We start from the raw sequence: 14,990 nt of genomic DNA, 5'->3' as shown, positions 1-14,990 counted from the left end.
ATGTGGGCAGGGGGGGTGTGTCCAAGGGGCGTAACAGTGGATGTTGATTGGTTGTCGTCATTAGGGGCGATACCTTAAATGAGTCAATTAAAACACAGGGGTGTGTTTAAGGGTGTTACGGGGAAGGCCTTAAATGAGCCAATTAAAACACACAGGGGTGTGTTTAAGGGTGTTATTAATAATCTGTATGTTTTTTTCAGGCGTTAATACATCTAAAAAACAAAACAACAAAAAAAAAAGACATGCATCCTTTTATATTTTTAAAGGTATAATCAACTTAATGTTGACCTATCACATGAAATCCTAATAAAGGAACTGTGTAACCTGACAGAATTGTAAGTTAATTTTTGCTTTACAGCAGGACCTATTTGTTGAATATATGAGCCAGTCTAAATCCGTTCAAAATAGAAAAGACCTAAAAAAGTAAATAAAAAAAAATTGTGCTTCACTACATCGATGGAACGAGAAAAACCTTCAGCTTCTGCGTCAACATACTGGAAAAGCAGCTGAAAATAGGTAAGACGAATATCAGATTAACAGAAAAAAAAAAAGAACATCAGTATACTGTTTCCAAGTTACAAATTGACTAGCAATGATGTGTTTGTTTTTGAATCATGAGAGACTCCATTTTAGGAAAAAGGAATGATAATTTTAGTTACCTGTAGCTTTTCTAAAAAACATTTTTACTTTTTCATCTTAGAGTTACAGGGGGTTACAACTGTTAGGGGCGATGTCAGGAAGGGGCAGTTACGTCTGTTTCTTAGATAACATATCACCTTTGAACTCAAGAAGGGTTTTGGTCTTAAAAACATAGGCAGCTGAAATAGGTAAGACGAATATCAGATTAACAGAAAAAAAAAAGAACATCAGTATACTGTTTCCAAGTTACAAATTGACTACCAATGATGTGTTTGTTTTTTGAATCATGAGAGACTCCATTTTAGGAAAAAGGAATGATAATTTTAGTTACCTGTAGCTTTTCTAAAAAACATTTTTACTTTTTCATCTTAGAGTTACAGGGGGTTACAACTGTTAGGGGCGATGTCAGGAAGGGGCAGTTACGTCTGTTTCTTAGATAACATATCACCTTTGAACTCAAGAAGGGTTTTGGTCTTAAAAACATAGTCTTTGCAGTTGAGATAACACTGTCATGTTCTGGTATAAAATACTGTGTGTAAATGTTGGGGGCTCTGTTTCACTGGCTAACCTCAGTGTCAGGGTCTTCAAATTCAAGAAAAACTCGCAACTACATCTGAACTTTCTTCTAACACAGAAAGTTCAGATGTAGTTGCGAGTTTTTCTTGTTTGGAGATAATTCGCCTTCTCAATTTAGAGTGTCTATTCCAGCCGCTAAATCCTCCAACTTGATCATTCGGGTTTACCTCTCTCATCAAATCTATAAATTGAAACATTGTCAAGGGTTAACTATAATATATATATATATATATATATATATATTATTGAATTTAACATTTACTTACCATAATCTGATTGTGTCAAGATGAAATCATCAAGGTCATCAGCGGTGGGTTCTATGACAAAGAAACAAAAAAAAAAATATATATATATATATATATATATATATATATATATATATAAACAATATATATAAACAAAAAATTGAGAACATTCACATGCATTTAATGATACTTACTTACTTACTTACGTTTTAAGATGTCATTGTGCTTTTGTGAATTATCAGAAGAAGAAGCCACAATTTCCGGGTTTCCTGAAATATTTACCGACATTTTTTCTTGTCAGTACTGGTATTTTTCAATGTAACAAGTGTTATGGTTCAAAGACATTCAGCATTTGAAGACCCTGACACTGAGGTTAGCCAGTGAAACAGAGCCCCCAACATTTACACACAGTATTTTATACCAGAACATGACAGTGTTATCTCAACTGCAAAGACTATGTTTTTAAGACCAAAACCCTTCTTGAGTTCAAAGGTGATATGTTATCTAAGAAACAGACGTAACTGCCCCTTCCTGACATCGCCCCTAACAGTTGTAACCCCCTGTAACTCTAAGATGAAAAAGTAAAAATGTTTTTTAGAAAAGCTACAGGTAACTTAAATTATCATTCCTTTTTCCTAAAATGGAGTCTCTCATGATTCAAAAACAAACACATCATTGCTAGTCAATTTGTAACTTGGAAACAGTATACTGATGTTCTTTTTTTTTTTCTGTTAATCTGATATTCGTCTTACCTATTTTCAGCTGCTTTTCCAGTATGTTGACGCAGAAGCTGAAGGTTTTTCTCGTTCCATCGATGTAGTGAAGCACAATTTTTTTTTATTTACTTTTTTAGGTCTTTTCTATTTTGAACGGATTTAGACTGGCTCATATATTCAACAAATAGGTCCTGCTGTAAAGCAAAAATTAACTTACAATTCTGTCAGGTTACACAGTTCCTTTATTAGGATTTCATGTGATAGGTCAACATTAAGTTGATTATACCTTTAAAAATATAAAAGGATGCATGTCTTTTTTTTTTGTTGTTTTGTTTTTTAGATGTATTAACGCCTGAAAAAAACATACAGATTATTAATAACACCCTTAAACACACCCCTGTGTGTTTTAATTGGCTCATTTAAGGCCTTCCCCGTAACACCCTTAAACACACCCCTGTGTTTTAATTGACTCATTTAAGGTATCGCCCCTAATGACGACAACCAATCAACATCCACTGTTACGCCCCTTGGACACACCCCCCCTGCCCACATGGCAACCACATGGCGCCCATATGCCCCTCACCGGAAGTCCCGCCCTCACCGGAAGTCCCGCCCACCTGTCAAAATGTTTGATGGAAGGGTGCACTTAAATTCTCTCCCATGCTGCCTTGGTCCTCCTCAGGGGTGTCAGTATGGGCTGTCGTGCCCAATGTCCAGACTGACCGCAGTTGTAGCACACATCTCCCAGTGCCCTGCTGGCTCCACCCCGTCCTCTGGGTGCCCCACACCATCCACCATTGACCAACTGACCACCAACATGCCATCCGCCGACCGGGGCCTCTATACCTGTAATTATAAAAATAGATAGGGTGGAGGAAGGAGTAACCCAATCGAATTGAGGGACTGCAACGGGGGCGGATACTGATTTCTTATGGCCTTCCCTAGGGCTGATGACACACCCCTGACATTACAAACCCCAGGGGTGTGTCATCAGGATCCTTACTGCAATCAGCATTCTGTTCTATCTCCCTAACCACGAGGGACGCACACATCGTCCCAAAATTGCTCTAATGTCAACCAAGGCCAGTGTCATGCCAATAGGTGGCAACTTATCCACTAATGCCTGTACAAAGGGACATATTTTGTCATTCCAACTGATGAGGTCAACAACGGACATTGAAATCTGGATGGACCGCTCTGGCTACAAGTTGTTATGGTGTGTGTTCTTCCAGAATCTTGGAATGTAAATTTAAGAGAAAACAGATATCTATTCCACAACACCACCTACACTATTAGCAGGCAAAAGGAGAATAAATATAGATCTCCTTACCTTTTGTTTTGGGTCGACCCTGTGGTGTTGTAGAACGACGTCCACCTCGTAGTCAATTAATTATCCTTTAGTTAGTGCCAAATCCCTCTCCTTTTTTGCATTTTTTTTTCCTTTCAAACAAAACCACTTGCGAACACTATCTGTCTTGTTCTTTCCATCTTATGACAATTACTATGCTTTTTTCTAAAAGATATATTTAATGCGTTATCTCAGTCACTCACTCATTCAGTTCTGACCAACCTCCAAGACACCAGAACACATTCAACCCCCAAAAGCCTGTTTTTAGTGGCCAGTGTGTGTGTGTGTCTCACAGCTTATGGACTTAAACTATAAATCTTGTCTAATATTTGCCGGAGTGTTGTGTGTCCAGCTCATGCACTTTTCTAACCCTAACAAGTCTGTTGTTGGTTATTTCTCCAACTTAACAGCTCATGACCGGTCTTACAGTTATAATAACTGCTGTTCACAGCTCTTTAAGAAAAACATGTCAAACTCACAGAACTTTCTATATCTTACGGTGTTATCAGAATCAGAATCAGAAAAGCTTTATTGCCAAGTACATTTTTGGACATACAAGGAATTTGTTTTGGCGTAGTCGGTGCAATACAATACAAATTAAACAGTATAAACATATCTACAATATAATATAAATATATGTGCACAGTTTTAAGTGAGTGAGAGTAAATGTAGAGCAGTATAAGATGCAAGAGCAATACAACAGTGCAGGTGATCATTGTGCAAGTAAAGCAGGAGTCCAAGCTGAGCGTTAATGTAACTCATAGAGTTACAGGTTACAGGTGTCCTGTCAGCAAAAAAGGGGGGGTGTGGGGGAAAGGGGGAATGTCAGGGTGGTTTCCGGGCTTTGTTAACAAGGCTGGTGGCAGATGGGAAAAAACTGTTCTTGTGGCGTGAGGTTTTGGTCCGGATGGACCGCAGCCTCCTGCCAGAGGGGAGAGTCTCAAAGAGTCTGTGACCAGGGTGGGAGGGATCAGCCAGAATCTTCCCTGCCCGCTTCAGGGTCCTGGAGGTGTACAGTTCCTGGAGCGACAGTAGACTGCAGCCAATCACCTTCTCAGCAGACCGAATGACACGCTGCAGCCTGCCTTTATCCTTGGCTGTAGCAGCGGCGTACCAGATGGTGATGGAGGAGGTGAGGATGGACTCGATGATGGCTGTGTAGAAGTGCACCATCATAGTCTTTGGCAGGTTGAATTTCTTCAGCTGCCGCAGGAAGAACATCCTCTGCTGGGCTTTCTTGATGAGGGAGCTGATGTTTGGCTCCCACTTGAGATCCTGGGAGATGATGGTTCCCAGGAAGCGGAAAGATTCCACAGTGTCAATTGTGGAGTCACAGAGGGTGATGGGGGCAGGTGGGGCTGGGTTCTGCCTGAAGTCCACAACCATCTCCACTGTGTTTAGAGCGTTGAGCTCAAGGTTGTTCTGGCTGCACCAGTCCAACAGATGGTCCACCTCCCATCTGTACGCGGACTCGTCACTATCAGAGATGAGTCCGATCAGGGTGGTGTCGTCCGCAAACTTCAGAAGCTTGACAGACTGGTGACTGGAGGTGCAGCTGTTGGTGTACAGGGAGAAGAGCAGAGGAGAGAGAACACAGCCTTGGGGGGAACCGGTGCTGATGGTCAGGGAGTCAGAGACGTGCTTCCCCAGCCTCACGCGCTGCTTCCTGTCAGACAGGAAGTCAATGATCCACCTGCAGGTGGAGTCGGGCACACTCAGCTGGGAGAGCTTCTCCTGTAGCAGAACTGGGACGATGGTGTTGAAGGCAGAGCTGAAATCCACAAACAGGATCCTGGCGTAGGTTCCTGTGGAGTCCAGGTGCCGGAGGATGAAGTGAAGGGCTAGGTTGACTGCATCATCTACAGACCTGTTGGCTCTGTAGGCAAACTGCAGGGGGTCCAGGAGGGGGTCGGTGATGTCTTTTAGGTGTGAGAGCACAAGGCGCTCAAAGGACTTCATCACCACAGAGGTCAGGGCGACGGGTCTGAAGTCATTAAGCCCTGTGGTCCTTGGCTTCTTGGGAACAGGGACGATGGTGGAGGACTTGAAGCAGGCTGGCACATGACATGTCTTCAGTGAGGTGTTAAAAATGTCTGTGAAGACTGGAGACAGCTGATCAGCGCAGTGCTTCAGGCTGGCTGGTGAGACAGAATCCGGACCGGGGGTTCTGTCTCCTGAAGAGTTTGTTGACGTCCCTCTCCTGGATGGAAAGAGCCGTCCTCGGCGTGGGTAGGGGACTGGTGGGGGAGAACTTCAGGGTGGGGGTTGGAGGTGCCAAGGCCCCTCTTGAGGTTGGAGAGATGGGGGTGGTGGATTGTAGCTGCAGCTGTTGGGGGGCGTCGTGGGGGATGGTTGCAGGACTGTCCCTTTGTCTTTCAAAGCGGCAGTAGAACTCGTTCAGGTCGTTGGCGAGGCGTCGGTCGTTGATGGAGTGGGGGGCTTTCGGCTTGTAGTTGGTGATTTGCTTGAGCCCTTTCCAGACAGACGCAGAGTCGTTGGCTGAGAACTGATTTTGGAGCTTCTCAGAGTACAGTCGTTTGGCCTCTTTCACTGCCTTGCCAAACTTGTACTTTGCCTCTCTGTATATGTCTTTGTCCCCACTCCTGAAGGCCTCTTCCTTATCCAGTCTTAACCTTCTGAGTTTAGCTGTGAACCAGGGTTTGTCATTGTTGTAACTCACCCTGGTGCATGATGGTACACAGCTGTCCTCACAGAAGCTGATGTAGGAAGTCACAGCCTCTGTGTACTCGTCCAGACTGTTGGTAGTAGTCCTGAACACATCCCAGTCTGTACAGCCTAAACACGCCTGGAGATTCTCCACAGCCTCACTGCTCCACTTCCTTGTCGTCCTCACAACAGGTTTGCAGAGCTTTAGTTTCTGCCTGTATGCAGGAATCAGGTGGACCATGATGTGGTCGGATTGGCCCAGTGCAGCACGTGGGACGGCGTGATAAGCGTCTCTGATGGTGATGTAACAGTGATCCAGAATGTTGTCCTCTCTGGTCGGACATTTTATAAACTGTCTATATTTGAGGAGTTCGTGGGTCAGATTATCTTTGTTAAAGTCGTCAACGACGATTACTAAGGAGTCCGGGTTGGTCCGCTCCACACTCAGTATCTGGTCGGCAAGCATGCGCTGTGCGACCTGCACGTTAGCTTGCGGCGGGATGTAAACACCGACCAGGATGAACGAAGCGAACTCACGGGGGGAATAGAAAGGCTTACAGTTTATGATGAAGGATTCCAGGTCTGGAGAACAGTGCTGCTGAATCACTGTCACGTCGTTGCACCAACCACTGTTGAGGTAAAAACAGATTCCTCCACCTTTCGCTTTGCCGGAGGGTTCCGTGTCTCTGTCCGCTCTGTAGAGCTGGAATCCTGCCAGCTGTAGCGCAGAGTCCGGTATTAATCCACACAGCCACGTCTCCATGAAGCACAAAACTGCCGATGAATAAAAGTCCCTGTTTTTCCCCAACAGCAGTTGTAGTTCCTCCATTTTGTTGGGAAGTGAGCGCACGTTAGAGAGAAATATAACAGGTAACGGTGTTCGTAGTCCATGCTGGTGAAGACGTACCAGCACCCCAGCCCGTTTCCCTCTCTTCCGGCGTTTCACCGCGTGAACAAAGGTGAGCGCACCTTTAACCAGGATGTCCAAAAATTCCAGAGCAGTAGGCAGAAAAGTGGGAAATAACTCCTCTGGTGTAGTAGCCCTGATGTTCATGAGTTCTTCTCTGGTGAGAGAGCTCCGGGTACCATCACAGAAGACCGTTTTAAAGCAAAAAACAAAACAAAACAATGCGCACCAACACGCCGAGGCGACCATCTGCGGCGCCATCTTGTTATTTCCACCGCTTATATTGTTCCTTCTAAGTTTATGTGTTTATAATCTGAATTTTCACAGAGAAATATTTCGCTACTCATCAAAAGCAGCAATCAGCAGTCTATCCGTAAGATTTCCAGATAGAAAACTGCATTCAGTCACCTACTTATGAGAAAGCTGCTCTCCACAGCTGCTTCTCCAGTGATACACAAATTTTCACTCACTCCGCCTATTAATGTCTGTAGATTATTTCCTCTGCACACAGTTCATGAGTTTTTTACCAAAAAGCCTGGTCTTGCTGAATTTTAGGTCAGCTCACAGTTCATCACTTCACAGGACTTATTCTCAGACTATGTGTTTGTGCTTTTATTACGTCTGTAATCCGGTTTTACTGAGGCAGAACTCACGTAAAACATTCACACCCAAGTGTTTGTGTCTGATCTCAGTGTATTTACTTTTCTATAGAATTTGAGGTTTCTCAATTCCTCAGGCCTCAAACCTAGCTAACAGTAGACCTCCGTCGAGGACATACTCTGAACCGCCACGTTCGAGAAACTACTATACTTTCCACACAATACCACCACTAAGTCTTGTAATTCTCTTAAAACCACATCTTATTCACCAGTTTAAATCCTAGTCAACTTTTATGACAATCATTTTCTTAAGTTTTGGCTGACTCAGACTTACTTAGACATCAGACACAATATTAATTTAGCCTATCGAAAATCCAAAAGCAGAGTTTTGATTAAACAGGTTCTGCTTACCTGTTTTGTAGTTTTGGCTAGCCCTTGTCTGATGCCTGTTGGTCCTCGTCAGTGGTCCGAATTTCTTTCGCCTGTTGTTCCAAATCCCGGATGAGCCCCCAATTGTTGAAGCCGTCTCAGCTTCCCCGGGTCCGTTGATTTGGGTACAGGTTTCAAAGAGTGAAATAAACACAAGTACAATCTACTTATGTTCGCCTCTGCAGAGTGAGAGATGGAGACTCCAGCCAAGTATCTGTGAGCCCAACTCTGATCAACTCTTGCTTCCAGCTGGTTTTATTCAGTCTCAAGGGTGTGTTCAACATACCCTTCACTCCTTAAGGTTGACCCCCCTATTTCCACACATTCCAGTTACACACATAGATAGTTTATATTCTACAATTCCCCTTTTGAACTCTCATAAAAGAGTTCACAATCAAAAATGTCCTTCTAAAAATAAGTTGAAATTCTCGCTTGCATCACTGAAATGATGAAGCTGCGAACTCGTGGCTTGTCCAAAGTCCTGTGGTTTCAGACATCTGTTAACTCCAAACCGTTCAAGCCGATGAAGTCCTTCCAGCCAGTTTTTCCACTTCTGGACCATATCATGTGGAAAAGGACCATCCCAGCCAACATGTCTTATGCTTAGATCTTGTAGAATCCCCTTTGCGACCAAGGCAACTGGTGCCAAAAATCCAAGAGGATTGTAGATGGAACTTATGATGGACAAGACTCCTTGTCTTGTCAAAGGTCTATCTTTGAGGATGATCTTAAATTTCAGCAGGTCTGATTGTACACACCACTGTACTCCACAGGTAGATCATCATTATCCATATCCAGGTTCTTCACCTCAATGGATCTTTCATGCTGTGGTATTGCAGTAAGAACACTGCGTCGGTTACTTATCCATTTGAGAAGTTGAAATCCACCTTTCCAGCACAAAGCACGAAGTCCTTGATATAATGACACAGCTTCCTCTTCTGTACTCACAGAGACCAAACAGTCATCCACATAAAAGTTGTGAAGCACAGCATCTATGACATTTGGTGTAAATAGCTGTTGATTGTCCTCTGCACACCTTCTCAGTGCAAAACATGCAGAGTTTGGAGACGATGTAGCTCCAAAAAGGTGTGCAACCATTCGGTACTCCACCAGATGCTGCTCATACTCTCCATTTGGCCACCAGAGAAATCTCAACAGATCAGTCAATTGGTGGTACTTGGACCTGATGAAACATAGCCTCAATGTCCGCTGTGATAACAGCAGGTTCCTTTCTAAATCTGGTGATGACACCAACCAATGAACTGGTGAGGTTTGGACCTTGTAAGAGTTGAGTGTTTAAAGATTTTCCTCCAAATGTTGCACCACAATCAAACACGACTCTTATCTTTTTCTTATGAGGATGACATACTCCATGGTGTGGTATATATAAACCGTCCCGTCACACCATTCAAGATTTTCAACTGAGACTCTCTCAGCATAGCCCTTGGAAATTATATCATTCATGAAGTTGGTATAGTCAGAAAGAAATTGATGATTTTTGGTAAACTTCCTTCTGAGATTCAAAACAAGCTGTTCAGACACTTTCCTATTGTTGGACATTTTCAGATCTTTGTGTCTCAGAGTTAAAGCAATGGTGTAATGTCCATCTTTCAACTTAATTGATTCTGTAACCAGCTCCATGAACTGATTATCTTCTCTGGACCATCCAGGTTGTTCATCTTGAGAACATTCAGGAAAATCGACCTTCAGTTGTTGTTGCCACAAATTCTCAAGTTTTGACACAGAAATTCTGTCAACAGTAACAGTGGATTGTAGCTCTCTTGTGTCGACATCACAGTTCCCTCTAAGAGGTCCATTCACTGTCCATCCAGGAATAGTCTTAACTGCGTAAGGGCCTTCTTTTTGACTTCAGATGACATCCCATGGCTCCAGCGCTTTAGGCACATTGGTCCCAAAGAGCAAATCAACTTCTGAATTGATTTCAGTTATCTTCAAATTTTTCAGATGTGGCCATCTTTCGAGGTCTTCTTTGTGGGGGATGTTGCTGTAATGAACAGGCATGCTTCTCTGTGTGAATAAGTCAGGTAATTCACAAAAATGTCTTCATTCAGCCCAGCAATCTCCAAATTTGACACAATGTTGCTTCCAACCACCTTTTCTTGGCCCATCGTCCGTAAAAGGATGCTTGTATGTCTCCCAGTGACATATAATCTATTCATTAGTTCTTCAGTACAGAATGATGCAGAGCTTCCAGGATCTAAAAAAGCATATGTTATTGTCTTCTGGCTCTGTGTAGACTTCACTCTGACTGGTAAAATAGAGAGAGTACAGCCATGCTCACCGGCCCCAGTTAGACCACTGGATTAAGCAAAAAGGGAGGCACTTCCACCTGTTGTCTCCACTTCCTTCTTCTTATGGACTGGACCAGTTTCCTTTTCTTTGGAGAAGACATAAAGCATGGTGGGATGTCTAAGGTTACACACTTTACAGTAATGTCGCCTTTTACAGTCTTTGCTGATTTGCCCAGTGCATAAACAGCCAAAAACATAACTCATTTTCTTTCAGAAATGTCAATTTCTCCCCACGTGTCCTCCTTTCCAGTAGAGGGCATGTGTCCAAGGAATGTCCAGCTCCACAAAATAAACAACTCTTTATAACAGCTGTCTCCTGTCCTTTCTTTCTTCTGTCTATCTCCAACAATAGTAGCAAAACTCAGTCAGTCAGTCATTTTCTACCGCTTATTCCATAGTGGGTCACGGGGGAGCTGGTGCCTATCTCCAGCAGTCTATGGGCGAGAGGCAGGGTACACCCTGGACAGGTTGCCAGTCCATCGCAGGGCAACACACAAACAACCAAGCACACACTCATTCATACACCTAAGGGCAATTTAGAGAGACCAATTAACCTAACAGGCATGTCTTTGGACTGTGGGAGGAAGCCAGAGTACCCGGTGAGAACCCACGCATGCACGGGGAGAACATGCAAACTCCATGCAGAAAGACCCCTGGTTGGGAATTGAACCCAGGATCTTCTTGCTGCAAGGCAACAGTGCTACCAACTGCACCACCGTGCAGCCCCCAGTAGCAAAACTACTTCCTTTTATCTTTAATCGCTGCTGTGATTGATAAATTCCAACATCCTTCTTTGGTCTAGATAAAGAGTCTTGAACATCACCAAAAAGTGGATCACTGGTGATCATCACTTGCCTTTCTACAAACCGAACAATGTCACTGAAAGTTACTCTTCTTTTGAACTTCTCCTGTAAATCACACACATCATTTCTCCATCTGTCCCGCAGTTTAAAGGGCAGTTTTTTGATGATTGTTTGCATATTGGCAGAAACATCCATCTCATGCATACAGCCATTGTTTTCCATCACATTACAGCATTCCCTGAGCAAAAAGCTGAATGCTTGTAAAGCAGGCCATGACAAGACTTTATTCATGTATGCAGCAATTATCTTCAATAAACAACCAAAATGTTCATGAAGTAAAGATTTAGCTGTAGCATATCCATTATCACTAGGCATATGAACACAACTTCTTACTAGGTCATGAGGCTGACCTCTAGTGTATTGCTCCAAGAAGTATAAACAATCTTTGGCAATGTGCGCCTTTGTTTCAATGCTGTGTTCAAACGCTGTCATGAATGTCTTGAATTGGAGTGGATCACCATCGAATATTGGTATGTCCCTTTTTGGCAGAAAAAATAAAGATTGTTGATTTACAAGCAAGCTCGTAATTTCATTCTGCCTTTCCAACACACTTAACAGTTGTTTATTTTCATCAGCTGACAATGAATTTTTATGATGTGATGGTTGTGCATGTATTTGATGAAACATTTGTTGAGTTGGAACTTCAACTTGCGTTGTTTTTATCTTCACCTGGTCAAACAAAATCCAGACACATTGACTAACTTTTGTATCTTTAGGTCGTGCACCCAAATAAGAATAGGACTGAAAGGTTGGAGCTTTGCTATGACAGTCAGTTCTAGCTGCTGTAGGTACAAATGTATCTGCTTCAACATTTGAGATCTTTTATTTTCATGCTCAAAATATGAATTCATGCCATCAGACCTAATCTGTTCAGCACTAATTACTTGAGAACAGACAGAGCTCTGGAACACTTTAACTTTAGCCATCGAGGCTGCAATTTCAATCTCCAAATCCAGTTCTTTCTTTCTCCTGATCTGTTCTTTCTGCTCCTCTGAAGCATGTTTTTGTTTCAACAGCTTGTGTCGTTCCTTTAATGCAGCTATATCTGCTTCTGCTTTAACACGAGCTGAAGATGTAGAATACAGAGAGGACTTAATTCTTGATGAACGACTTCCTCTAGACCTTTTGCTGTCAACATTAGAAACACTGTCACTTGGCTTAACATCATCCTCAACATCACCATTTTCATCACACTCTAAATGCTGAAAAACTAAAGGTGCATTAATCTCTTTATTCACACAGGGTTCAAAACTGGTCAATTGAACCTGATCTAAAACAACTTCTTCACCTGTTTGAGCTGCATTATTGAGTTGTCCTGCACCTGAAAGCCATGTTTCAACTTCTTGAATAAATTCAGAATTATATTTACACAGGCTTGAAAACCACGTGTTTTGTTTTTCTTGTTCTTCAACAGGACACAGTGGAATAAACTCATACAGCTGTTTTGCATTCTCAAGCAATAATTTTAAATCATCACAATGAGACTGAACACTCTCCAGATTTCCCTCATTTTTCATAAGCTCTTTAATAATGTTTATTTCTCCTTTGATTTTATGAACCCTTGATTTGAGATCCATTTCAAGCTTCTCAATTTTATTTTGTAATCTTTAACAGTTCATTTTGATTGCCTTTTTTCATCTTTACCGCTTACAACGGAACTTGATTTAGATCCAGCTGACTCTATTTTCCGTTGTTTGTCTTTAACAATTCCTCTTCAGACTCAGTGCGTGTGTATTTGTCCATACCTCAGTTCCAGCGGACTTGATTGAGCTGCAGTGAATGAATCTCATTCAACTAACTGATGACGCTCCGCTCGATGCGTCATTACCGTTTCCAAACTGTTCCAAGCAGAAGCGAAGAATCCAGACTTGCCTTTGCAATAAGCCGCTCATTCATCATCTTGGGTGATGGTTTTAAAGAATTGTCCTTTTAGTTGTGATTATCTTGTAATCAGAAGAAAGGAGTGTAATGGAAAATTCTTTTTAAAATGCTCTGACCTCTGTGTTTTATTACTCAGAGGTGACTTTTCCTTTACCTCTCTCACCTATGACCTCTCTGGGTTCTAAATTCATTATCAGGGGTTTTATGGTTAACACTTCCTGAAGTGTGGTATCTCAAGGGATGGTAGATGGGTGCCCTCATAAATAACTTTGTTACCTCTGACCCGGGGTGGGGTCTAGGGGCTATATTTCCAAACTCTTTTTAAGTTGAGGTAACACCCACATACTGTTTAAATACTGTCTGTAAATTCTGTTCGGGGCTCTGCTTCACTGACTAAGCTCAGTGACAAGGTCTTCAAATGCTGATATGCCTTTGAATAAATTTATAAAGACAAAGTCCGGTCTTTTATCTTGTTAATGAGTTGTCTTCTCTCCCACTTTGATAAGAAAATCCACAACAAGAGCCAAACAGATTGGAGATTGAAGAAGAACATTTTACATATTCTTTTAATTTTGAAAGAAATTTAACAAAAAACTATTAAAAAGTTAATTATTAAGAATATTCTTGTCAAAGAACAAAATGTCATAAACAATTATATCATTGACTTTACAAATCTCTTTATATTAGTCATTATTCCAACCAAGGACTACCTCCGTTTCAACGTTATTCATCAAAAATATGGTATTGAATCCAATTAACAAAATCCATTCTTTCTCTGGGCATCTGGATTGATGCTAAATCTAAAACAAAACGAGCTCCTAGTTGTACATACCTATAATCAATAATCAAAGCAGTATTGAAAACATCCCAGTAAGGAATGAGGTAAAATACTTTGGAAATAACTAAAAATAGTAATGCAAATCACAATGGGTCAAAATCAGCTGTTCCTTGAGGCGCTGTCCGCCTGTTAACATAATGACAGACTGAGAGTGCCCCCTGCTGCTGGCTCATCGCTGGAACAAAAGCTGATTTTGACACAAAAACATTGAGAAAAGTTAGATTATTGTCAGATATACTTCCCTGACTTGTTTTGTATATTATACTTGACATTTCTAAGATTAAGTTAAAAAAAAAGAAAGAAATCTGCCTTCCTGAACAGTCTGGGTCAACTTCCTGTAGTCTAGGTCTACTTCCTATACAGTCTGGGTCAACTTCCTGTAGTCTGGGGGTATGTCCCAATTCAGGGGCTGGATCCTTGTGGGCTGAGTCCTTCGTCGGTCGCTAAAACCACGGAGGCCGGAAGTGAGCAGCTGCGAATTGGGACGGTCTAGCCTCACCGCCGGAAATGCTGGCAAGGCAACCCGGCAGTTACTACAGCAGGAGTGGAAAACTGTTGGAGCACGTTTGAAATTAAGTGATGTCTTGATAAATCAAGCAAATATTTCACGTCTACACAGTTATATTCCCGCACTAAAAACATTGTAGAAGTTCATTTTGCTGCTATGGTCCGCCATGGCTGCCCCTGCTTGACCAATCCGCTTCAACCCGTAATGAATCATTGGAAATGATGGACTGCGAAGGATACTCACAACCTATCCTTCAAATCGGGCAAAAGAAGGACACATTTGTCTGCTGCATTTGAAGGAGTCTCGGAAGGACATATGAATTGGGATAACCTTTGTCGCCGCACTGTGACGTAAACGGCCTACGAATACGGCATTCGAAGGATCCAGCCCCTGAATTGGGACATACCCTTTGTCTACTTCCTGTACAGTCTGGGTCTACTTCCTGTAGTCTGGGTCTACTTC

General features: G+C 42.3%; 1 long non-coding RNA gene across 1 annotated transcript; it reads right to left on the bottom strand.

The window, feature by feature from the left end:
• Nucleotides 1-1,272: 1,272 nt before the first annotated feature.
• On the bottom strand, nucleotides 1,273-1,679 carry LOC124856605. Its single transcript, XR_007035377.1, has 3 exons — nucleotides 1,667-1,679; nucleotides 1,482-1,532; nucleotides 1,273-1,396 (listed from the first exon to the last, which is right to left on the bottom strand). It is a non-coding gene; the product is annotated as an uncharacterized LOC124856605 (long non-coding RNA).
• Nucleotides 1,680-14,990: the final 13,311 nt, after the last annotated feature.

This window comes from Girardinichthys multiradiatus, chromosome 20 (assembly GCF_021462225.1).
Source record: "Girardinichthys multiradiatus isolate DD_20200921_A chromosome 20, DD_fGirMul_XY1, whole genome shotgun sequence".
In the NCBI taxonomy this organism is placed as follows: Eukaryota; Metazoa; Chordata; class Actinopteri; order Cyprinodontiformes; family Goodeidae; genus Girardinichthys; species Girardinichthys multiradiatus.
Note: the sequence above shows the minus strand (reverse complement) of the source record. Positions and strands in the feature narration are given on the sequence as shown.